This window comes from Megascapheus bottae, chromosome 24 (genome assembly GCF_031878675.1).
Source record: "Megascapheus bottae isolate mThoBot1 chromosome 24, mThoBot2.hap1, whole genome shotgun sequence".
In the NCBI taxonomy this organism is placed as follows: Eukaryota; Metazoa; Chordata; class Mammalia; order Rodentia; family Geomyidae; genus Megascapheus; species Megascapheus bottae.
The window spans coordinates 21,622,062-21,648,780 of record NC_143532.1 but is presented as its reverse complement, the minus strand read 5'-3'; the positions used below and the strand labels follow the sequence as shown (position 1 = coordinate 21,648,780).

General features: G+C 44.4%; 1 long non-coding RNA gene across 1 annotated transcript; it reads right to left on the bottom strand.

Moving 5' to 3' along the window:
- Window positions 1-20,324: 20,324 nt before the first annotated feature.
- LOC150047123 (uncharacterized) lies at window positions 20,325-26,083 on the bottom strand. The gene is made up of 3 exons (XR_016539501.1): window positions 25,850-26,083; window positions 22,655-22,707; window positions 20,325-20,743 (listed from the first exon to the last, which is right to left on the bottom strand). It is a non-coding gene; the product is annotated as an uncharacterized LOC150047123 (long non-coding RNA).
- Window positions 26,084-26,719: the final 636 nt, after the last annotated feature.

Below are 26,719 nucleotides of genomic sequence, written 5' to 3'. Positions count from 1 at the left end.
AAAGGGGTTTGAAGTAGGTGAGTCTATATTGGGCAAAAGGTTAGACAGGATCTGGTTTGAATGTTAAGAACTTTCTACAAGAATGGCGGGTGAAGGAGGGATTCACTTGGCTTCTAAATACAGAACAAGTCTGAACATCTGCATCAGACAGACTCAACCCCTGCACTGAAATGCTCTTAGGGAAGAAATTGTCAGATATCCTTTCCCACATAACCAGAGCAACTACTACTAGAACTACTACCACCCTCCTTATTTTCTGTAGATGTTCTCCTCAGGATTTCACATTCATCTTCTTGTCCCTTGGGCCACACCACCTTTAAAGGGACATCCTTGCTGTCTTCATTTTCTAGCTGGGGAAACTGACGCAGCCCCTGGTATATGGAGTCAGCAGAGGACTCTTACCCTAGGAGGCAGGGAGACTGTGTGAGTGTGCATAGAGCCCTGGGCTGTGTCCCTACCGGACTTGCTCATTGCTGTCAAGATCATTTGTGTCCAGGGGAAACTGTCCCCAAAGTGAAGTTCTAATCTTTATCATTAAGGAGACCCAGGTTCAAATCCCATCTCCACTGATTTCCAGCTGTGTAATTCTAGGTGAACCTTTAACTTCTCGACCTTCAAATGCCACTTTACCAGATGGACCAAGATGGCTTGCCCTGGGTTGTCAGGGGATGAAATGATGTAACACTTTGTTAAGTAAATGACAACTGTCTAATCGGTGGACTTTGTTGTCTTTTGCTATAGGATTTTGTTGTTGTTGTTGTTGCTGTTGTGATGGTACTAGAGCTTGAACACAGGGCCTGGGCTCTGTTTCTGAGCCTCTCTGTGCTTAATGCTAGTGCTTTACCACTTGAGCCACAGCACCACTTCCAGCTTTTTCTGTCTTATATAGTACCAAGGAATCGAACCCAAGGCTTCATCCATGCTAGGCAAGCATTCTACCACTAGGCCATACTCCCAGTCCTCCCCCCGCCCCATTTTTTGTTAGTTTGTTTTGTTTTAAAACTTGGGCTGGCTTTGAACTGCCAGCCTCAGATATCAGCTTTCTGAGTAGCTAGGATTACAGGCATGAGTCACCAGTGCTGGCTTTGCAGTGTGACTCTCACAGGTGCATTTGTCACTCCAGGTGAGTGGTCTAATGGAGCCTGCCATTCTCCAGAGGACACTTGAGGAAGGAGCCACAATGGGAAGACTCTGGGAAGCTGAGGAGCCAGCCTTTGTAACTGAGTATTTTTCATTCTCAGCCTGAAGACTCTGCTCACCCATGCTTCCCATAAAATAAACTTACAGCATAGCCATAGAGAGCAGCTGTTTAAGAGATTTTACTGCCCATCTGGTGGCATGGCATGGTGGCCAGGTGGGTTCTAGGAGAAGGGGCTTTGCTCTGTGATTCCACAGCTGGCACTGCAAGCCCACATCGGGCTCCTGGCTTCTGGTTAATAAAGCTGAGACAGCGATGAACGAATACAGGGTGAGGTGTTTTGCCCATGCTGTAGCTTTGCTTCTGAGGCCTGGAGCATGATGCTTGGGGGTTGGTGTCTGTCCACGACGAGGACCTTGGCATGATGTGGGGTGTGTGCAGTTTAGAGGGGCTGGGGATGAGCCAGCCATAACCTTGACAGCTTCTCCCAGCTCGGGTCGCCATGGATGGCATGAGAGGACAGACTCTTCCTTCCAGATGGTGGCTAGGAAGTCACACCACTTGACTTTTGAAGCATGCTAATAAAGGCTTTCCCTGCACTTGCCCCTCGCCAGAGCAGGGGGAAGGGTTCTTCAATATTGACTCAGATTCTGCCCTAGTGGCTTAGCCTGGAATCTACACTTTGTGATGTCCTCATAATGTCTGAGGTGAAGAATCGGAGCCTTGGGTTCCAGTCCCAGGGGCATACTTTTCAGTTAAGGGAAGCTTGTGGTGATTCCTTGACCACCCAGACTCTACTTATCTCTTCTGTGAAATGGGAATGAATACTCATGCATGAATCCTAGGACTGCTGGACATGAGAACAGCAACCCATTCCACCTCCTAAGAAAGAGGTAGTATGCGGGGAATCTTCCCTTTTGTGGCCTCTGTTTCCATGGCTATAAAGAAAGAGGTTCCGTTTTCTTCCCCATGACAGCACCGCTGTGAGAACATGTGAATAGCAGCTATGAAAAGTGTCCAGTGCTCTGTACATTCCTGAGAAGCCATCGCTAAGTACCAGCTGCTGGACAAGCTTCCATCCCAGTATGCAGGGGTGTCTGGTTCTTTCCTCTTTTGGTCCTGGGAGAGTTTTAGCCAAGAGACAAGAGAATGAAGCCCATCCAGCTGGTGTTCCAGGGCTTAAGAAATCCTTTAGGATCATCCAAGGGCTTCGAGGGCCAGCAAAACAAGGTTCCTGGCCTGTGAGTAGCCGGGAAAGTCAGATTGTGGTCTCTATTGGTACCAATATTCTCTTACTTCTTTGGTTGCTGAACTTGGATTTGAACTCAGGACCGTGCCCTTGCCAGGCAGGTGTTCTACAACTTCAGCCTGTTTATGCTTTTCCTGATGAACTTCACATCTATTTCTGCTTGGTCTTTGGGCCATGAGCAGCCTGTCTAGAAGTGGAAGAGGGTCTAGCTTTGTGCTCTCGTTTGCTTTTACTTACACAATTTACCTTCTCTTAGGGTCTTGGGAAGCTTTCTTTGTGGGTTCTCACACAGGTCTAGGGTGATTTGGTACACACTAGAAAATGATGTCTCCTCCAGGCAGGCAAGTGGCTTTTCCATGGACAATGGCTCTGTCAGGACAATGGCGAACTTTCTGTGGGCTGCTTCAGTCTTTGGTGTGGACTGCTGTGCCAGGCAGCTGTGGCACAGCTGGATTTCAATCTGCACTCCTTCTTCAAAAGGGGCCTTTCACAGTGTGCAACCTGTACGCTGGTCTATGGCACCCTGAGCCTTCCTCCCCATAGTTTCCCATCTGGTCCTTTTAGGTAGGAAGATCTTCTCACTCATCACCCTGTCTGAGCTCCCGATCACATGACTCTCCTTTGATGTGAGGTCCCAGAGTGGGGCCAGGAAGATAGAAACAGGGTCAGGAACCACTTGAGACTAGTTTTCTGAAGTGGCCAGAGGATGAGAGAAAAAAGAGGCATAGGAGAAAGAAGACATACTGGAGCATGTCTGCTAAGGTGGACTACAGGGTGCGATGTGAGACCCCTCTCAAATCCTTCCTCTAACCACAGCTCCCCCAGCCATCTCTGTGCATGCAGGGCAGGGCCGCCACACTGGTACAGTTACACCAAAGGGTTTTGCACTTGTCTTAAGACTCCAATGTCACAGGAAATTCTCAATACTTTTTTTTTTTTGGTTAAGTGGAGAGTGGGGACTTTTCTGCCCACGCTTTAAATGGAGACCTGTAGATCTCAGCCTCATAAGTAGCTGGGATTACAGGCATGAGCCAGGGGCACCTGACTTTCTAACTTATTTTTTAGATAGTTCTGGGGATTGAACTCAGGACCTAGGAGATATCCTCAAGGCTAGCACTACCACTTGATCCATAAGCCAGATTTTGGCTTTTTTTTTTTTTTGCCAGTCCTGGGCTTAAGCTCAGGGCCTGAGCACTGTCCTTGGATTTTTCTCAAGGCTACAGCTCTACCACTTGAGCCTCAGCACCACGTCCGGCTTTTTCTAAGTATGTGGTACCAAGGAATCGAACCTGGGTCTTCATGCATGCTAGGCAAGCACTCTACCACTAGGCCAAACTCCCAGCCCCAGATTTTGGCTTTTTTGATGGTTAGTAGGCAGTAAGAGTCTCAAGGACTTTTCTGCCTGGGGCGGCTTCCAACTGCAGCCCTCAGATGTCAGCTTCCTGAGTAGCTATGATTAGAGATGCAAGCCTGGTACCTAGCTTGTTCTTTCAGATAGCATCTCATTAACTTTGATCTGGGATTGGCTTTGAACCTTAATCCACCTGTCTCTGCCTCCTATCCTTGTGCTTGTTAGCAACACCTTCATTCAGCATCTTTACTGTACATCTATTATGTGCCAGGTGCTTGAGATATAGCAGTGTGTAAAGCAAGCCAGGTCCCAGCTACAAAGGAACTTCTAGGCTGAAGATGCATAAGAGGAAGAAAACCAGGGGTCCAAGGAAAGAATCTCAGAGGGTGTCTAGGGTACCAGAAGTTCAAAAGAGAAGAACGTAGCCAACTTAGTGAAAAGTTCTTAGCATGAGACTCTTTGGGCTTAGGCCACATGCACAAGATTCGTTAAGAAATGACATCCGATACTGGTACTCACTCCTAAAATCCTAGCTACTCTGTAGGCTCAGGTCTGCAGGTTGGAAGTTCAAAGCCAACCTGGATAGAAAAGTCTTTGAGATTCTTTCTTCAATTTAGCAGCATAAAACTATGCCGGAGGTTTGACTCAGTAGTAAAGTGTTAGCTGAGCAAGCAAACTAAACAAGTGTGAAATCCTGAATTCAAACCCTAGTACTGCCAAATAAACAATTCAGTAGATAGTTAAGTAAATAGACGATGTTTAAGCTGAGATCCTTTCCTGGAAGAGGGGCTGGCTATGGGAACAGACAGGTCAGTGAAGCCTATGCTTGATTTCTAGATGAGGAAACTAAAGTGTACTGGTTCAGAGTCTCCCAATCTTTCAGTAAAGGAGCTGTATTTAGAACCCAGGTCTGTCTGATTTCAGCAGTTTGGCTTACCCCACCTGGCTGGCAGGCTTGGCCGGTGGTGTACTCTGTTTCCTGAGGGTAGGTGATGATGCCCCTGGCATTGTTTGTCTCTTCTCAGCCAGAGGACCCTCTGAGTACAGCACTGGAGATAAGAGATGAAGCCATCTCTGATCAAGTATGCTGGGGACAGTGATGAAATTTTATCCTATGAGCGATTACAATGGGAAGTCACTCCTTCATAGAGAAAAACAAGCTCTTGGGCCAACAGGTCTTTACTGGCACAGGGTTTTGGCTATGCCCAGTGCCAAGCTCAGCAGAAAAGGAGACCAAGACTGGTTACAGTGCAGGGTCTCTTTTATAGGGTTCTCTTTGAGCATGGTGGTCTGAAAATGGCCAGGTGACTTGGAGTTTTGGATAAGTGGCAAAGCTTCTAAGTCTATGTAGCCAGCTCATGTGACATTTAGAATCCATGTGGGCAGGACATGTGCCATTGGCATTGTCGATAATGCTAATTCTCGCAGCCTCCCACCCTGCCCCGCTAACTTTGTAAGCTGGGGAGATAGGTGGCAAGGTGGAGGAGAGTGTGAAAAGGGTAGAGGAGAGAACACTATATCCATAGTGAAATTCATTCTGCATGCTTGCCTTAGGGGATACAGCATTGAGCACTGTGATCAAGGTCTACTGTTGAAAGAGGAGTAAGATGAGGAAATTAACAAATGAGCAGGAAGTGGGGGAGGCAACCTTGGGATTGGGTCTTATTGAGTGGGGACCTTCAGGCTGTGAGACCCAGACACAAGATATGAAGAGAAGGCGGCCACAGCAGAGCACCTCTACTTTTTCTTTTTTTCCCCCTTGAACCTGAGGCGTGAACTCAGCCTGGGTGCTATCCCTGGGCTTTTATAACTGAGGCTAGCTTGAGACACAGCTCCACTTCCAGCTTTTTGTGGTTAATTAGAGATAAGACTCTCACAGACTTTCCTAATCTGGCTGGCTTTGAACTGTCATCCTCAGATCTCAGCCTCCTGAGTAGCTAGGATTACAGACCTGTGCCACCAGGTCAATTCTTGATTGTTTTTACATAGGCATTTGGGTTTTTTATGTAGGGCTTTAATGTATAAGGGGCTTCGATGTATGAAGGTCACATGATTATAACCTTCTTTTAGAATAAAACTCAACCAAACATGAAAACCCTAAAAAGGTCTCTCTTTCTTTCTTTCTTTCTTTCTTTCTTTCTTTCTTTCTTTCTTTCTTTCTTTCTTTCTTTCTTTCTTTCTCTCTCTCTCTCCCTTCCTTCCTTCCTTCCTTCCTTCCTTCCTTCCTTCCTTCCTTCCTTCCTTCTTTTCATCATAGGGCTTGAACTCAGGGCCTGAGCTCTTTTGCTCAGAACTAGCAGTCTCCTTGAACTACAGTGCCACTTCTGGTTTTCCAGTGGTTAACTGGAAAGCATTTCATAGACTTTCCTTCCCAGGCTGGCTTTGAACCACGATCCTCAGCCCTCAGCCCTCTCAGTAGCTAGGATTACAGGTATGTGCTGCCAGCATCGGGCTGGTCTCTTTATTTCCATGGCAACACTGCCCAGCCCCACAGCTCTGACTAGGTGCTGATCCAAGTTCTACCAAGGAGTCACTGTGTGACTTTGTGTAAGTGACTTAACTTCTCTGGGCTGCTTCTCTGAAAACAAGACCAGGTAACCCTTTGGACAGCTCTCTGAACATGAAAGGGCAGTGGCCGCCTCATCTAATAGATCAAAACCAAACCTCCTGACGTGACATGAGGAGCACATGGATTTCTCTACTTGGGCAGAAAATCACATTAGTAGATTGTGACCTGGGATCACAGCAGAGCTTATGAACTGGAGTTGAGCTCCCAGCCTTGATCCAGCTGGGTCTGCCTGGGAGCTGTGGGGCCACGTCCTGGCCGGCATCCACATGTGTCTTGTATTAGTGTTATTTTCTTAATGGCAACAGTCTTAAAACCATGCCCATTTTACTATTGAGTTACCTAGCTTAGTCCCAGTATCACTTACACATAAACACTGTCCTAGGTTGGTGAATCTGTGCTGTTGTTTTTACTTCTCCACCTCCCCACCCCGCCTGGCCCAGGTATTTTTTGGTACCATCACAAATAAAGAAATTTTTTTAAAAAATAGGCGGATCAATCACAGAGCTGCTTTGAAACAAACGGAGACATGGTTTTGAAAACATAGCTTTAAGGAAGAAGAAAGGAAAAAGCTTGTTGTGAGCCTTCAGTAAGCTGCTCTCTTATCTTGAGAGGAGATGAAGGATGCGGGGCATTGGAGGAATTGTGGCGGGGCGGTGTGGGGGGGTGCTGGGGAAAGAGACATGGCAGACAGAAGAGCAGGAAAGTGGCTGTCTTTCATGAATAGCTGCATGATCTGCAGCTAGACTCAACTACATCCTTCATTTGAACTCGATGATGCTCGTGGCAAGTGCCTTCTCTGGGGCCCAAATGGCCAGTGGGTGAGAGCAGCCATGCTGAGTTAGTGTTCCAAGCATTGCCTGTAGTCTATAGCAGCTTCTCATGCTCTTCCATTGCAGCAAAGGTACCTGCCAACAACATGCTTGCTCGTGGAAGATGATCCTTCCTCTTTGCCTCAGTTTCCCGCCAATCCACTCTAGTATGCTATTTGAAAAAGTTGACTATCGCATGGTTTCCAAAACCTGCAAGCATTGCATCCTAGTGTTTATTGTTCAGCTTCTTTATACAGCTCTAGGCTAGGCAGTCACTGCGATGAAAATCTGCTAGTTGATATTAGAAAGCTTGGCTCGTCTTTTCTTTTGGCTGAACTAGGATTTGAAATCAGGGCTTTGTGCTGGCTAGGCAGGCATCCTACTATTTGAGCCCTATCTCTAGCTCCTTTCTCTATTGGTTATTATCAAGTTGATGTCTTGCTTTTTTGCCTGAGCAGGGCTGGACTATGATCTTCCTATTTGTGCTTCTTCATATTGCTAGAGATGACAGGCATATGGCATTTCACCTAGCCATTGGTTCTGGCCTTGAACTGTGCCCCACCAATCTCTACTTTCCAAGTAGCTATAGTACCAGCTTGAGCCACTACACCGGATGCCATTTTGTTTTTGTTTTATTGAGATAGTGTAGACCAGGTTGACCTTATGTGACAGAGCCTCCTGTTTCAGCCTCCCAGCGAGGGCCTTACCGATACATGCCACCACATTCAGCAAGTACTTTTTGTTCCTGAGGCCCTTGACAAACTTTTGATAGAAACATTTCTGAATATCAATAGTCATGCAATTCCTAAAGGCCAACTGGGCAGCCCAAGCCGACAGCTGATCATTCTTGCTTTACAATTTACCATTTTTTGATTTTTTAACTACATACCAGAATCACATCCAACGATGCAATCCAGACTAGCTCCAATCCCTTACCCCATTATCACAGCAACCTAAAAGGTCCCATGAAACATGGTTTTTACATCTTTTTGTTGTTGTTATGCTTTACACCTGAAATGTTTCCCTGAGATCTGTGTGTTAAGGGCTTAGAAACCAGCCAGTGGTGTTACTAGGAACTGGTGCAGCCTGCCTTCTAAAGGCAGGGCCTGGTAGGAGGAGGTGAGATAACTTGGGAGTGTGTCCTTGAAGGGAGTTTCGGGACTCTGGTCTCTGTCTCTGTCTCTGTCTCTGTCTCTCTCTCTCTCAATCTCTCTCTCTCTCTGTCTCTCTCCTGGCTGCCATGAGATATGAAGTTCTGTTCCACCACTACTCTCTACAGGGCCATGGTGATGGACTGAAGCTTCTGAGGCTCTGAGCCAAGCAAAAGCTTTCTCACTATAAGCTGTTGCACCTTGGGCTATGTTGTCATTGTGACAGAAGGAGAACAGCTTGCACTCTCTGCTCACCTTTGTGCTACCACAAAGGTTTATTTCAAAGCTGCCACTATTTCATTTAGATGGTACAATGAAAACAAAACAAAACAAAACAAACAACCTATACACATTCAGAAGAAGGAGGTAGGGTAGCCTCATTCTTTGTTTAGGAAAAATTTGAAGTAGAATATTTATTTAATCAAGAAAAAGGAAAGAGAAGGAAAATTCCTGAATAATAGCCACGCAAACTTGGAAGGCTCTGTAGACACAGGTCACTGTTTTATTAAGCAATCTCAGAGAATGAGTATGCAAGTAGATAGACAACCAATGGGTAGGTAAAAATAAAATATTTTTCCACTGATTTTTTTTTTTAAATTGGAAAGTGAGACGGATGACAGAGGAGAGGGAGGGAAAGATGAGAGAGCGGAAAGGAGTGCTAAGTCCGAGCTATGTGAGTTTGCTGCTTAGAGAAGCTGAACAGCTAGTGATTGTATCACCTTGGTTTTCTCAGTGAGAATAACCAGAGTTTCTTTCAGAGACTAAGTGGAGGGGCTATAGGATACACACTCATGTGTCACACTCAGTTCTAGTCCTGGAGATAGATGGAATTTCAGGTGTCTGTTCACAATTGTGAATAAAGTCGGGTGGGTATGGCTTGTGGGTTTAGCAGGTATGTGTGCCTACTTGCATTTGGCACACACACACACACACACACCCCCCTAGACTGTTAGCTGCAAAAGAACCCCCACATATCTGTACCCTTGGCCCCAGCATCAGACTCATAGATGTGACAGGACAGATGAACAGAAGGCCTTGTGGTCAGAAAACAGATGCCTTCACGTTGGTTAGAGAAAAGATGGTCCTGCTTTCTGTACATGGGTGCATCTCCCAAAGCTTCCCCTGTACTGAAGAAACTTGCTATTTATTAGGTTCCTAAGTAAATACTGGATGAACTTCATAGTTACAAAACCAGAGTGAATTACTGACAAGATATAAACAAGCCTCTCTTCACACATCTTTGCTTGTCTTTGTTTCATAGCCCCAGATCCTGAGAAGATGTCACTAATGATTGCCTTGTTCCCAAATAAAAGAGTGTTTCTAATAAGGAACTAGAGAAGAGGGAGCCAAGTGTCTTTATACGATGAGTAGCGCAGTCAAGACAATTAAAATAAATGTGATTTTCCACATCAAGACAACTTGGGCCTGGCCTCTTCCTCTGTGGAACCTCTCCCTGGCCCCAGTGATTTCGTGCATCTGGTTTTGTTTGGAGGATGTAGTTTTTGCATCTCCAGGGTTTTCTGTACTGGGATTTGATGAGGAGATGGTGCTTTTCAGAACTGGGCTGTGAACCCAGTGTTTACTCTGTGTGTAAGCAGCCTGGACCCTAGGACATTGCCAATGTGTTTCTAATGAGAGAGCTTGAGCTTGGCTTTGCCTATGATGGTGAGGTTGGGAGCTGGCAGAGCTTTGTGCTCCTTGGCAGTATATGACCTGAACTCTGGGGTGGAAACTACCTTACTTTAGGGGTGACAAATGTTCCAGGTTGAGTTCTTCAAACAGGTCTCTTAATATGGATAGAGAGTGCTTTTTAATTCTCTCTCTCCCCTCTCTCTCTTAGAAAAATCAATGGGAAATAGTTTCTCTTCGCCTACCGTTTGGTTGTCTCTCCAATTCCATAATCGCTTTGTGAGATCACTTAATACAACATTGATTTGGGTTGTTCAATCGGCAATTGGGACTTCTACGACTGGGAAGGGTGGAATACTTTTTGCCATCATATTTTGTATGATATTTGTTGAAAACATTTACATATATATTTATTTAACGCTGTGTATTATTAATGACACAATAAAATCTCAATAGCGGATGGGGTTGATGGATGGGGTTTATCTAACATTCGGGAGAAATTGACATGGTGAAGGGAGTATCAAGATTCTGTGATCCCAGACACTGATATTGAGCAGCCAGGGCCAGGAGCAATCCGCTATTGATTAGATGGGGCAAGTAATTATATTTACCGAGCCGTTTTATTGGGTGGGGCAGAGGTGAGGCGGTTCTTCTTCAGTGTGGAGAGAGGGCAGTCAGCAAAGATGTTGTCGAAGACAGCCCTGAGCCAGTGTGTTTTCTCCCAGCTTTGTTCAGCCCTGCTCTGGTCTTAATCATGATTTAGGAATGCAGCACATGCCAGAAGCTTCCCAGAACCTTCTGTGGCCCAAATATGCATGTTGTCTGGCAGGGGGTCTCTGGGCTTGCTTTTGTTGTTGTTGACCTTGAACTCAGGGCCTAGGCATTGTCCTTGAGCTTTTTCACTCAAGGCTAGTGCTCTACCACTTTGAGCCACAGCTCCCCTTTTGGTTTTCTGGCAGTTAAATTGAAGATGAGAGACTTACCGCCTTTCCTGCCCAGACTGGCTTTGAACCTTGGTCCTCAGATCTCAGCCTCCAGAGTAGCTAGGATTACAGGCGTGAGCCACAGGTACCCAGCTTCTCTAGCTTCTTTAGTTCTATGGCTGAATGATTTGTTAAAAAAACCTTTTATTCACCAGAAGTACCATTTTCTAACTAGATAGAGATCTTGGAGGCAAGAATCATGTGTACTCTACCATCTGATACCTTTATTATAGTCAGTGCCTAGCACCTGATAGGGCATGTATACCTCTCCCCACACACAGGGATTTTACATGTAGAGAGCCTAAGGTGCAGATTTTAGTCTTCCTTACTGAAAGTAAACTCCCAGTGGTGACAAATGTTCAAAGATTCACATAGAAAGACTTTAGTTGATGGATGTTGTTGGTGTAGATCTGTAATCCTAGCTACTCCGAAGGCTGAGACTTAGAGAATTACAGTTCAAAGCCAGCCCCTAGCCAAAAAAATGAAGTTTTCTAGGCTCCATCTCCAAAATAGCCAGCAAAATCTGGACTGGAGGCATGATTGGAGTGATAGTGCACCAGCTGTGAGCAAGTCAGTCAAGCAAGAATGAGAGGATCTGAATTCCAACCCCAATTCCAGCAACTTATAAATAAATAATTAAATTTTACCATTATATATAATAATGAGAGAGAAAGCAAAAAGGAGAGAAGGAGGGAGAGGGGGAAAGGAGAGATACCTCTATGGTCAAAAAACAAGAGTCAGTTAAGTGCACAACTCTTCATCCACAGACATGCATACTACTCAGGCCTGTCAAAAGATGACAGTTAAATGTATTTATGGACAATATTGTATACAGCGCACTGTTAACTTTACACAGAGGTCAGAGAATCTCTAAGATGGTGCGGTGGCTGCTCAAACTTTGCTGTGTAAGTGGCAAGGTGCTCGTGTATCCAAGCATCCCTAAAGACACACTTGGAGACGTCTGGAGGGACAGGGCCCAATCAGGGATTGTGCAAGATTTTCTTCTTATTTTCCTGTCTTCTTTTGGATCAGTTTTAACAGTGAGCGATCCACTGCTAACGACTAAAGCATTCATTCTACTATGATTAAACTTTCTGTGAGTCCTATTATCTGCTTCCAGGTGTGATGGCTTTGACACTGGGAGAAATACACCAGAGGTTATGAAAGGCTGCCAAGGAAATCTGAGGGAAAGGAAGTGTCCCGTGGGATTCCTGGGTAGGGGCTTGGAGCTGTTGTCGGCTAACAGAGTGGGTTTATCTCCAGACCCTCAGCCCTGAGCTCTTGCAGGGTCATGGAACTCAGCACTTGCTAAGTGTGTCCTTTAGGATCCCCAAACTTCCTACACTTGAAAACACATACCAACCTCATACACAAGAACAGGAAAATAGATTCCCCCATCTGTTGCCACAGGCCAGACATGGGCTGTCTCCTCTAGCCCAGAAGCAGTGTTCTTTGGACAAGCTTTGAACATCAGCTTGAAAACAGAGAGAGAGAGAGAGAGAGAGAGAGAGAGAGAGAGAGAGAGAGAGAGAGAGAGAGAGAGAGAGAGAGAGAGGACGCTCCCCCATTAGTGAAGATTTTGAGTTGTATCTGGCAAATCAGAAAATCAGTCAGCAACATTTTCTTTTATCTGCTGGGTAGCAATAGCTGAAGCACACAGGAATTCATTCATTCATTCATTCATCATTCTTTGGACCAACACTTAGTGGGCACATTCCTGACTTGAGCATTCAGAGCTGAAGTAAAAGATCCAAACAAGGACAATGAGATCCCCCATAAGAGAGAGCTTGGTGGTCAGATCATCTCATCACATGCTTTCCTCCTTGATAGGATCCATGAATAAATGATGTGGAGACGTCAGGATGAAAGAGTAGAGTCCTTGGTACATGACTGACCAGCCCACCTGCTGGCTTAAGGAAAGGCTCCTTTCTCCACACTGGGCCTCTGCTTATGTCATTCAAACTTCCTATAATGCCTCCTTACAGTGAGTAGGCATTAGTTACCCAGTACCCTGGAGATATCAAAATCTGGAGATGCCCAAGACTCTTCCTGGAATAGTACAGCATCACATGACCCACACCCATCCTCCCATGGGCTTTCAATGATCTCTGGAGCCCTTCTAATTCCTAATCCCACATGAATGCCCTGTATGTCATTATTATACCACATATTGATAAGGAAATAATCCCAAGCAATGTCTGTACATGTCCCGTACGGATGCAACCACTGTGATTTCAACTACATAAGGCCTGAGTGAGATGTTAGGCAACAAGATCCAAATGGATAGTGTGGACCAGAGAGGCTGTGGAAGCAGGGCAGAACCTTTGCTTGTGTAGACACACTCTCTCTCTCTCTCTCTCTCTCTCTCTCTCTCTCTCTCTCTCTCTCTCTCTCTCCATATATATATATATATGCATATGTATTTCTTAATTTATGTTTGTCACTTATGGAACTTGAACACAGGGCCTGGGCACTGCCCCTGAGCTTTTCTGCTCAAGATTAGATTTTTAAAAATCTCTATTTGCAAAAGAGGACCAATTATATTATCACCTGCCAGAAGGTTGTCATCATCAATACAGAAATGTATAAAACACAAGAGCTGTGAGTGAATGTCTCCTCCCCGGTTCAGAGGCTTAGTCTGGTGGTCGGAGTATGTTCTAGATGGCTTGAACACCAGGATTATCATAACTTTGTTTAGCCTGTCTGGATTTTTATGAACCCATGTTAATTTGTTTCTTATGGCTGGACACTGATGGGTCATACCTATAACTCCTAGCTACTCTAGTGGCAAAGAATTGAGGATTGTAGTTCTTAGCCAGCCAAGGCCAAAAAGTTCAAGGGAGACTCTTATCTCCAATTAAGATGAAAGAAGCTATGGTTCAAGTGGCAGAGCCTTGAGCAAAAATGCTCAAAGACAGCACTTAGGCCCCGAGTTCAAGCCCCAGGACTGGTACACACACACACACACACACACACACACACACACACACACACACACAATAATTGTTTCTTTCGAAGATAATTACAGTTGTACCTCTGTCCCAAAGCCTGGTCTGATTAATCTAAACAGATTGCTCTTAAAACTACAGCCCTGAGTTACCAGTATCAGGAGAGAACTGGATGTAAGATGAGAGAATGTAAAGATGACAGATAATGGAGGAAGCATGGCCTGGGTGGGAGGATGGACTATCCAGCCCAAGGAGAAGATCAAAAGCAACTAGTTCTTAAAAAGGCCTCCAATTTAGGGCCTGCCTGAGCTAATCTATGAATTATCCTGGCACTGAGTCCCCCACCTTTAGTGCCTGTTGTTGAAAGACACCTTCTGGGAGGAACGAAGGTATGATTTAAACTGAGGTGGTGTATCTGCCAGCTTCCTATCACTATAGCGAAGCACCTGAGGCCATGAACTTGGAAGAGAAATGGTTTAGTTCAGTTTTGCAGTCCTCGCTCCCTGTCCCACCCCTAAAGGTCCCACAGATTCTCAATAGCGCCCCCTTGAGGACCAATCCTTCAGCACATGGACCTTTGGAGAGCCAGAAGGACCCTTCCTTCACCACCGTGGAGGGAGATGTGGCCTCTTCTCAGGCTTCTGGAAGTATCACTCTGCAAACATGTCCACTCTGCTTCATCCTGATGGGAAGAGGAACTCAGATAAAGGAAGCAGATAGATATCTACTGTTGAAGAGCTTTGTTTCCACACATGATATATGGTTCCGGAGGAGGAGTTAGAAAACAAATTGTGTGTCTTCCCCACCGATAGGTCTTTAGTGGGGCCTACCCAAGGAGAGAGATGCTAGAGATTAGCAGGTACTGCACAATAGGTCCGAGGTACAGGAAAAGTGCCCTACGTTTATCTATTGTTAAGTGATATAATTTATTGTCACTGAGGGTTAAGGAGCAAATCCAGTTCTTTCCTACTTCTGAGGCAGAGATTTATAAGCTGCTGCCCAAATTTAGATATCGAGGGTCTGTCTGCAGAAACATCCCCAAAGGCAGACAGCGTGTTGGAAGCCAAGTCATTCACGGAGCTAATTTGAGTCTCTCTTCGGAAACTATATTTGCTTTCCCAGTGCATGGTGAGTTTTCGTTTGGGCTCTGACCAGCTGACAGCTATGCAAGTTTGTAGATACCAGTAATTACATATAGATAACCTTCATGGCTGCCCTCGTCCCAGCCAGGCCTGGCTGCTTTCCATTGTTTCTGGTTTTGCCAGTTGATACTGAACTGCTGCTGGATGAATTTATATATTAAGAATTCTCTGCAGTGGGAATTGCTTATCACTGCCTGGTCTGTACTGTAAGCTTCTATTTATTTGGCATTGCAAACTGGGAATTTACCAGCCGTGATCTGACTCTCAGTGGCAGAAGGCAGTAGGTTGCAAAGGCTTTACTTTTTAAAACACACACACACACACACACACACACACACACGAAGAGAAAGAGGAAGAGGAAATAGACTTTGCAAATCTTGAAGACAGGTCCTGGTCTGTGCAAGGCGCTGTGGCCCGATTCCATTCCCAGCTGTCATTTTAGTGTTCTATTTCACTTAAAAGCAGAGTTTCAAGCTATCTCTGACTCTAGCCAGCATGAGGCCCTTGTGTTATAAGAGAAGCCTTTCAGAATTTATGTTTAATTCAGAGAGATGCTTTAAAAAGTCTCTAAGAGGGAAAGGTGACTAGGACCCTGTGGTGAGGAAAAAGCAGGTGACAGGGCCACCTAAAGAGTGGGGCCTAAGTTAGGCAGTGAGTTCACATCAGGCGGCTTGGATAGCAGGAAAAGGTTCATCCATAGCATATTAACGTGGAAACTTCTCCATGGTGGGTCCCATACCAATCTCTTCTTTCTTCTTTTTCCTTCCTCCTCCCCCACCCCTCCCACAAATGGTTGAAATGGCAACAGCGAAGAAGGATTACTTTGGTCATCAGAAAAAAAAAAAAAAAAGAGAAGAAAGAAAAGATGAAATTACAGAGAACTTTCTAGAAACCTCATTTCTAGCCTTCCAGAAGCTGATCTGTATTTTTCAGAGCTCTCTTTCCACAGGCTTTGAACTTCTCAGGAGATAGGAAAGGACAAGTCCATGACCCAGTCAGAGGTGTAGGGTCAGAAGGTGGCCCGACAGACAGAAGACAAGAAGGAACAAATGCAAGCCAAGGAAAATTCCACCCCCCCCCCCCAGCCCCGGGCTCTCATCTAACTCAGTGGTTATTGGCTGGTAATAATGCAGGGTTGATTTGGAGGGTCCGGGCTTTACCAGTGGAGTGGGGTGGGGGGCGGTGAGCTCCAGAGGCCTGGCTGCCAGGCGACCATGTGTGTGTGTGTGTGTGTGTGTGTGTGTGTGTGTGTGTGTGTGTGTGTGACTGCTCAGCGGAGGAGATGAGCCTTTGATGCGTTCAACATCAGAACATCAGAGCTGTTCTTCATCCTGAGAAGGGAGGTTCGGGTTAGTCAGCCAGGGCAAATAGCTCAAGGGAAATTTCATTTTCCCTTTGTTGGGCCCCCTGCTTTCATCTGCTGGGGATGTACATTCCAATGGCACACGTGGAGAAGAAGCCTTGCTGGACCCAGGCCAGCATGGCCCATTTGGAGCCTCAGTGGAGAGCAGGTGCCCACCTGGGTCCTGGAGGCCTGGTGTCCAGCCAAGGCACAAGCCAACCTGGAGAAAGGGGCTGCTACCACAAAGTCCCCCACTGCCACTGTGGGGACTTGCTAGGGACATTTTTTAGTTCTGGGTAGTCAATAGGTCAGGTCTCCCTTCAAACAAGGACAGTTCAGTTTGTGTCTCTGCATCCTCAGACAGGGAAGTTTTCTTGTAAGAAAGGGAAAAAAAAGGCACACAAGAACAGCACAGTTGGCGCCTCCCTGCCACTGAACTCCCATGCAGTGCACGGGACCAGTGATCCCATGTTCAAATCCATACTCTGGCCCTTCTTGTTAGGTAACTAAGCAGTGTAGTTCATGGTTCTCTTGTGCAGTTTCCTCATCTGTGAAATGGTATGTGGATAACATCAGCATTTGAGGAGAAGGAAGGCAAACAGCCAATCCAAGATGAACCATCTTAGAAGATGATTATCTAGTGAATCTCAAGTGTATGTGTGAATTCACGACGAATAGAATGTGTGTGGGATGGACCTGTCCTGTGAGATCCTCAGAAAGAGCCAACCATGCTGAGAGCACACAAGAACTGCTGCTGGGTCTGGCTTAGAAAAGGGATTCACAAACACCGGGTCTCACTAAAAACATCCATCTGATATTCATTGGAACACAGCGAAACACTCAATAATTAAAAAAAGCAAACAGCTTCAAGAGATGATGTGGAGTAGAAATAATGCCTTTAATGCCAAACTGGGATTGCCAGTTGATATATATATATATCAACCTCTGCATCCATCCTCAAGTGTATATTGAGCATATTGTAGTTTGGAGTAATATGCTCTTTGTTGGAATGAGCTATGCTGGAACCCACTTTGGAGGAGTTTATAATCTCTTAAATGAAGCAGGGGGTACAGGAAAGTAGGAAGGGGTACAAGCTAGACAAGAATGGAAACAGAATAGGATTTGGGAAGTGATGGCAATCAAGCCAGGGAACCCTGCAGATGAGAAGAACCTGATGTTAGAGGAGGAAGCCGAGTAAAAGGAATCACCAGACTGTGAGGTCTAGGCGGGCCACAGTCAGCTAGATTTGAGAGGTTTTTCTGTAGAGATTTGATCATGGGGAAGCTGTTGAAATGAACTTGACCTTGGGCTTGAAGTGCTGTGCCCTCCAGCATGCTGAATGGTACCTATGAAATTTGGAGGTCCTTTGGTGTCTGCAGGAAGTGCCTTCAGAGCGTTAGCTGTCAGCTGGAGGCCTGAGCAAAAGAGAGCTCTCCACAGGGGTTCTCTACCTCCTCCTTTTGGGAGCCCAGCATCTCATCTGTGTCAAATGGGGACTCACACCACAAGACCTGTGGCTGAAAGCATCTGATGAGCCATCTCTCAGGGCCAGGTGAGAGTAAAAACCCTTCAGCTGCCACTGGAGATGATTCATTCATTTGGCTAAGAACACTTATTGCATACCAACTAGTGTAAGAAACAGTGGCAAGGGCTAGGAATAGTTTTCTTCCAGAGCCAGAAGTATCTACAGATTCATAGCTGAGACTTTTTCCAGCAAAGCTACCCAGGAAGCTTCACTAAACATAGACTTCAGTCCTTCAACCAAGAGATTCTAATCCAGTGAGTGCAACATGAAGCCTGGACAGATACCTGTATTTGAACAAGTGCAGATAGTTGCCTCCTCAGGCTATTGTGCCTCCAAAATTATCACATGTTAAAAGTCTTGGTGGTGGATGCAATCATTAAAAGGTGATTGGCTCCCACAGTCTCTGATCTAACCAATGGATTCATCCACAGATGGATTTTTAACTTGATGTCATTATGGGGAAGGAAATGGGACCCCAATGGAGGAAGTAGGACATGGGGAAAGGGCATATTTGTATTCTATCCTTTCCTTCTCTTGGCTTCCTAGCAGCCATGAGGGGAACAGTTCAGCCCCATTGTACCCATCAAGCTCCACACAGATCCACAGCCACAGGGCTAAGTGAGTGTGGACTAAAAGCTCTGAAGTTGAGAATCAAAATAAACCTTCCACTCTCCAGCTGCAAAGTGTAACAGTGAGCCAGAACAGCATGCCTATTTATCTACCTACTGATCCCTTACTAAGTTTTTACTGTGGGATGGGTGCTGGATACTCGAAGAAGGGTAATTGCCCAGTAATTGCTCATGGTTATTGAAAAGGATTGGGTTTAACAGCTGTCTATCCCTAATACTTCAGATACTATAATATGAAAAATGTGAAAGTAGAGGCAGAAATATTTTCTCTGCTTACTAATCTACTGGGCCCAGCTGTTGTAAGGCTTCCATTGGCCAAAACCTTCCGGATGCTTACTATGGGCCAGGTTATTCCATGTTTATTAATCATTAGTCTTTGCAATAATCTCAGGAGACTGAGACTGGTATCACATAAAGGTTCCCATTTAACAGATGAGATTGTGGAGGTCTAAGTGGAGGCATTTTCTAAGATCTTGCATCTCTTGCAGAGAATAAAATGTGACTTGAATCCAGGCAGTCTGACTACCTAGCCTGCAACTCAGCTAATTACATGACTTTTAATTTAATACACTTTGATGTAGTTTCATAGAATGAAATGCCGCTCTATAAGCAGTCATTCCAGAAGAGGGATTGTACAACTAGAAGAGAAAAGAATTGCTCTTTTGACTTATATCTGAGCATCAGAAGACATATTTATTTCCTTGGTGCCCAGGTGAGAAGAAGGCCAATTTGAGAGAAGAGGAGCAGGAGGGGGGTCTTATCTTCATGAGTAGTGAGTTCAAAGCTGAATTTCACAAAGAGCTGAAAACCTCACTTCTGAAGAACAACTGGAATTGGTAAATCTTCAAGATCTGATGCTATCAAAATATGAGAAGGGTGTGGACAGCTACTCCCCTGCCTCATGGAAATTGTTTAATCATTTTGAAACATATTTATATACAAAATTTCAAGTCTGCATGACTTATGATCATGCAATCACCTCTAAATATATCCATCTGTGTCCACTAAGACAAATAAGGAAATAGGATGAATAGCAGAAGAAGGTCTGAAGACATAGGACACTTCCTGCCACATCTCAGCTTGCTGTTGCAAATTTGCGGCTTAAAAAAATGATGATTCCGAGCACACATGTGCTTGTCTAGAGAGCTGGCCAGGAACCTTGGCTCCTTCTTTTACTCACAGGGCCATCCTGAGTAATTTTTTTCCCTGTTCTAAAATGGGCCTTCCTCATATGCACCATAACTGTTGTTAAAAAAATTAAAGGCATTGTTCAGAACTGGTGGCTCACACCCAGAATTTTAGCTACACAGGAAGCTTAGATCTGAAGATCATGGTTCAAAGCCAGCCTGGGCAGAAAAGTCTGTGAGACTCTTATCTCCAATGAACTGCCAGAAAACTGAAGTAGTGCTATGGCTCAAAGTGGTAGAGTGCTATCCTTGAGCAAAAGAGCTCAAGGACAGTGCCTAGGCCATGAGTTCAAATCCCCTGACTGACCAAAGAAAAGAGTTAAGACATTAATGCTAGGAACTTAGCTAGCATAGTATTCTACACAGATTAAGTGGATATGAGATGAAATGATGATGATGATGATGATGATGATGACGACGACGACGACAACGGTGACGTAATAGCCATGGTGAAGATAGGGCGAATGAAGAGAATGATAATGGCAGTGAGGATGATGATGGTGGTGATTAACTGTGGCTTGAATATGTCTAGAGAGTAACTGAGAACGCAAATATAGGCCAATAAGAATAAAGAGTAAAGTTCAGAGAAATGAGCTTGACCAGTATCAACCAAAATTGGATCCTTACCCACCATTTAGATAATTACATAAATTAGATATTGTAGGCAAGAAATTGGTCAGAAAATCTTTAGTTCTGGCCTCTGGAGCGGGAGGGGCTACAGGAAACAGACCCTTCCCTCAAAAACAGGGTTTAAAGGCTCAGCTCAAAAGCTGATGTTTGTAAGTATGGTGGCTACAGGTATTCACACAGCCATGGTGGAAAAAGCCCCATCCTTTGGGATAGGAATGGGTTGTGGCAAATGCTTCCATTCTACCTGCAATGCCAGTATCTTTTGTCTTCTTAAAGGGTCTGAAACACGATTCAGGACTTTTTTTTTTTTAGTATTTTTTCTTTCAATCCACTGTGCCAGAGTCAGATCCAGATGTCGTTGCTCCGGTGAACACCCCTGAACTGCTATCTCCAAATATGAGCTCCATCCCTGGGTCCCAGCTGCTGCTCTCTGCTGTCCAGCCTGCTGCCCCGTGGAAGGCCTGGGAATCAGCAAAAGCAATTACAGTCAGTGACATCTCACACACCATCCAGAAGCACCTAGCCCTGAGGAGCTCGCCTGGATTCTGCACAGATCCACTCAGACTTCCTCCTTCACGCACAAGGATAGAGCTTTTGCAGTAGGGAAGTCATACTGCACATCCAGTCCTTGCACCTGCTGCCTGCCACGAAGCAACTTTCCTTTCTGTGGAAGGTGTAGGATACTCCGAATCACTGCTGAATAATTCCACATCTGCCACACATGCCACTGCAAAGCAGCCACTTTGTTCTGTTTACCAACACAATTAACCCCCCCTACCCTTCCCTGCTGCAGTACAAACAGACTCTTATCTACTGCTGATTAAGTCATCGAGCCTGCAAAAAAACCCCCATAAACAGATATTAATAACCAACTTAGAAGTGAGTCATTTGGATCAAGTGTGAGATCTCCTGGCAGGCTCCTCAGGCCTGAAGGCGGAAAAGTTCACACCTTCCTGACACCCGTTATAAAACACTGCAACATTACAACTTTCCAACCATAGCTAAAAGGCCAATTTAGGTTTCTCCTCATCCGCACGGATGGCCGTGGTTCAGCAGGTATAAAGTGGTAATAGCTGCCGTCCAGCTCTGGGTGGATGCCAGCACAGATGTGTTCAGTCAAATGACTAATTGAAAACCTTCCACAAAATCAGCAGCCTGGCCATTTTCCCTGCATAATAAAACAGTGCTGATAAAGGCAGTGGAGAAAAAAAATCCACCCATCTCATCATCAGTGCCATTAACAATCACGAGTAAAGATGAAAAACAACGCATGGCTTACTCTGCAAATGAAGGCATATAACTCTATGCCTTCCCTGGGGCCCATTACCCATTTTAATAATACATCAAAGAGCCCAAGCAAACAGTTTGTATGTGCAAACCAAACAGAGCAAAGTATATATACAGTTACCGCATACGGAGACAACTCCCAGCACTCTGGATTTAACAAATTTATAAAGGTACATAACATGATAGCTATTAGCAAAATTAAAAAAGAACCATTATAGACATAGAGGCTGCTCAGCTCACCAGAAAAGAAGGCACAGCCATGCCAACTTCCAGTACAGGAGTGTCTGCCTCCTACCACCCCCCTCCTTTTTTTTATCCCTTTTCTCTAAGAGAGCAGCCTGACTTGGACTCAAATTATGTGCATGAATAATAAAATACCATCTAATTAAAAACTGTAGTTAAATATGCAAAAATTAATGGTAATGAGATTATGCGATGCCTCTGAGTATAGGCAGTTTATGAATTACTCACAAGAACTCCTTTGCTTGACCTAAAGAGAGAATAACAGAAACGGTTTTGAACACTCCTATTTCAGGTACTGAATTTGTCCCGTGATGCTTTGAGTTAGCGAATGGTCAACCCAAGGTGGAGAGGCAATTCCAGGAAAAGTCCTCTCTTGAAACGGTTGCTTTGTGTAAAAGAATGAGTGAGTTTTGAGACAGGAATAGGAGCTTTTACTGCAACATAGCCTAAAGCAGGCTGGACACACGGATCTGAGCATGAGGAGCCGGCGGGATGTAGTTTTAGATTCCATGAAGGATATGTTCCTGTACATCATCTAGAACCTTCTTACCTTCCAGTCACCAGTTACACACACAGTCTATATTGTATCAAATTATTCTGGAATAGTGTCCTCATGCCAGCTCTGTTGCCTGGGAAAAAGATTGGTTTTAGAAATTTCTCCCCAGTGGGCAACTGGCTTTCCCTTGGTAGTTTTTGAAGGCTTTGCTATATTGTCAGTAGGGCTCCTATTTTCTGTAAACTGATTAAAGAGGCTAACGTCTCCATTTGCCTGAAAACTCTCTTGGCTCTTGGTCTCTGGGCACTTGAGCATGCACTTGGACTACCAGGAGTGTACATCTTACCTAGAATATTTGCTTGGAGTTATGGGACCTCACTTTCCTCAAGGCTGGTGGCCCTGTTGAGGAATTTGGATGAAACAATAGGTCAGCACCCAGTAAGAAGGAAGTTAAATCTTAGTACAGTAGAACTATTTGGACCCACATGTTCTCATCTGCTGAAAGGGATGCCCCCAAATGCAGGCATTTCTTTGGGGAGGGATTTTTCATTTAGTTGAGTCTGGTGGCAAGAGTCAACACCTTCACCAACCAATCAATATACTTCTGCTACCAAAAGGGTTTCTGGTCAAATCTGTGGGCAGCCCAGGTCCTCATCCATGCAAGGGACCAACTGTTGTGCTATCAACAGAGGGGTGATTTTCATCACTGTCAGCTGACTTTGTAGTGGTTGAGGCATATAAGAAAGCAGTGAACTAGATTTGTCTTCTGTTCCTTCCTTTCTCTCAGTGAAAAAGCTGAGAGGTCACTCTTCCTGTTCCTGGGTTTCTGCCTGGACTACTTAGTCAACAGTGTCAATGGTCAAAGCCCCGGAAGGATCCGTAATGTCTGTTATGGGAGAGGTATAAAACGGCCCAGGTTGAGTCTTCTTAAAATCAAGAGGCCCGTCACCCTTCTATGTGGGTACCTTAAAGAGGCTTGGTGCTAATCAATTATATTCTCTATTGGCTAATTGATTGATCGACTTGTCTGTGATGTTGCCATCAGTTGAATACCAGCCTCTGTTGTCATTTAGAATGGATGGTAGGTTTCAGCTTTGATCCTTGCTAGCTGTGTGATTTTGAAGATGTTTCTGCACCTCTCTGAGCTTTAGCTTCCTGTCTATACGTGGAGATAATTATGATGTCTCCTTTGTAAGTATTGATTAAGTGAGACAGTGTCTTAAGGCACTTGCTAAACACAATACTAACCCAATACCAATTGGGAAGTAAAAAAGTCAATGAATAGTGCATCTATTCCATAGTAACAACAATTCTTATTGGGACTAATTTTCTATAAAATTGCCCCAAATAGCATAAAAAACAGATTAAAAAGTTAGGAGTAAGGAAGCTTTTAGACAAAAGGAGGAATAGAGGTCTGTTTTATGTTTGGTGTTGCCTCATTTTGTTTTGGTACTGGGCAATCGAATCCAGGCTGCTGCACTTGCAAGGCAGGCGCTTTGTCACTGAGCTAGTCCAAAATAGAGAATAAGCATAATAATTTCCATAGTGTTTCATAAAGATGGAATATTTTGATATTTGTCAAACTGTTAAGACACTAGTTTGGCTAGAAGTCAGCTATGGATGGCTTAAAGTTTACACATGTTCTCTCCTACATAACGGAAGTTCAGAGAGCTCCAAAAAAGTATCCAGCTGTTCCTTCAAGTTTGGAGTTCCTGGAAATGTCTTGGCTTTCCCATGTGGGTCCGAGATAGCTGGCAGAGCTTTAGCTCTCTTATTTCCACAAAAATCTCAGTTTAGAGCAGGAAAGCATAGGAGTGGAATAGTGATTATGTTTTTCTTGCTCATCCATGACAGGGGAAGTATTTCCTTAGCTCCCCAGCAGACTTCTCTTTCTGACCCACTCACCATTCCTCAGTCACATGTCTGCCTTGAAGGAAAAAATGAACATAATAGAATATATTGGCCTTGATCGCACCATGACTCATTCACTAGAACTGGACTGTCCTTTTCTAAGCACACAGCCTCTGGGAATCTCTGCTGTCAAGAGAAAAGTGGAGGAAGACACATGTAGGTGAGCAATTGAGAGTATCTATCCAATTTCACGACAGTGGATATTATCATTATTATTTGACAGATGTAAAAATAAGCCTTTTTTAATACAAAAAAGAGGAACACAGAATTTACAAGTGATAGTATTAAGTCTAAAGCCCAGCTCATTAGGTTCCCAATAATATGTTGATTTCATTAATTATCAATACAATAATAAGTCTGAAGCTGAGCTCCCTGGCAGATGGAAGGCAAAGACCATAAGACGAGTTCTATTATTCCTCTTATGATCCTATCAAAAAGAGGGATATAAATTAAGCTACAGAGCAACACTTTTCCTGGCCTTAAGTTCTTGGCGGCATTCACGGTGAGGATTCTTCCATCCAGGATATAATAACAATGCACGGTGTCACCTGTCACCAGTGGGAAGTGCCCTCACTTGAATAAAGAGTAGAGGTTCTAATATTTTGTTTTATGCTAGGAGATATGGAATGTCCTGAAGCCAGGTTTTGAATAACCTTAAACAGTTTTTTGGCAGAGAAGCTAATCTCGATAGTAATGGAACACATCAGAACTAATAATAGAACATTGGGAACAATTACTCAGTACATTTTTTTGGCAGAGCTAAGCTGAGCTTTGGGTGATGCGAGATTCTTGGTGTGTCATGACCCCATCCTCTTTGCTTCCACTCAAAAAAACCAAGCAGTTAGAGGGCGACTTTACAGGCTCACTTTCACCAGTTCTTCTTTATGAGTCCATCACTGGCTATTATCTGCTTCATTATTAGGACTTATTCCTCATACGGAAGTGGTAAAGCAGAGACATGCCTCCTTGGTGCCATTCAGTATGCAGAACAGGGAAGAAATTCACTTCCACAAAGAATATGTCATTAAAGAGAAAACTCTGCTGCTGTTGCTGCTTGTCAAGTTGGAGTCATGGTTCTTTAAATTCTTTAAATTTGTGTCTAATCTCTGATGCCAGTACTTACTTCACTGGAGGAGTATGCTAGCTGACTTTCTGGCTGGTAGTGTGTGTGTGTGTGTGTGTGTGTGTGTGTGTGTGTGTGTGTGTGTGTGTGTGTACTGGAGTTTGAACTCAGGGCCTACGTGCTGTCCCTTAGCTTTTGTGGTCAGTTGAACCACAGCTTCATTTTTAGGATAGTTAACTGGGGATAAGTGTCTCATGGCCTTTCCTTTTCAGCCTGGCTTTGAACCTCAGATCTCAGCATCCCAAGTAGCAAGGATTATAAGTGTTCCATCAGCGCCTGGTATGGTTGGTATTTTTTTTTTAAATATCTATAGCTATTCCTACTCAGCTTTCTTTTCACGCCCACAATGACCTTTATCCATGTAAGAGGTGAGTTGCCTCCATTAGGCACACACAAAACGAGTCACCCTGGCAGTGCCCTCTTTCTGCCAGCCCATGCCTCTGCCTAGCAGAGCATCAGAGCAGGGCGGCCTCACTACCGGGGTTCTGGGTGAGCACTGTCACTCACCTTGCTTTATGAAAGTCCTCACACTTGTTCATGAGGGAGGAAATGAAGTATTTTCTGTGTAAGAAATGGCTTCATATGTATTAAAGTTTTTGTCAGTCGGCTTCTGGAGGTATAAAACAACTGTTCCCACCTTTTTCTCCCTTTAATAATGATTATAGTAAGCCCTTGGTACCTACGGATGTCTGCTTCCAAGGAGATGGCATTAAGAACCGCACAGGCTCAAGAGATGGCATGAAAGAGGAACTGCGCATGCTCATGACACGACGTTGAGGATAAACTGCGCATGCTCAGGAGTTGTCCTCGAGGAGGAATTGCGCATGCTCAGGGTGTACTAGGTTCAAAGCTGTACCTCGGATGTTGGATTCATTTTTCCCATAATGAAGCCCAACTTCCGTTAAAGCCATGCTGCCTTTCAATAAACATCAAGATTTCACTTTATCATTTAAATTATGCAGTTCACTTTGACCTTGCTTTGGAGGCGCCATTTGCTTCCCAGGAGGTGGTTTTTTTTTTTTTTTTTTACAAAATTAAAGGCAGGGAAATGATCATACAATAATAATGGAGCTTCCTCAAATCCAATAAACTTTGTAATGCACCCGTAGAAGTTTAAATCTTTTGTTTTTGACATTTCTTTTGATTGTACTTGGTATTACTTTATTTTTAAAATTATTATTATATTTATTATTATTTATTACACAACTGGTAATAAATTCAAAGGTTCTTTTTAACTATATTTTATTTCTGGTGGAAGGCATTGTTTGGGAGCTGGTTTATGAAGATAGCTTATGGAGGGGAGCGCACAATTCTGAGACATCTGAAATTTTCATAGTACGATGGTTAAAAACTGGGAAGCTACAATGGAATGCACCT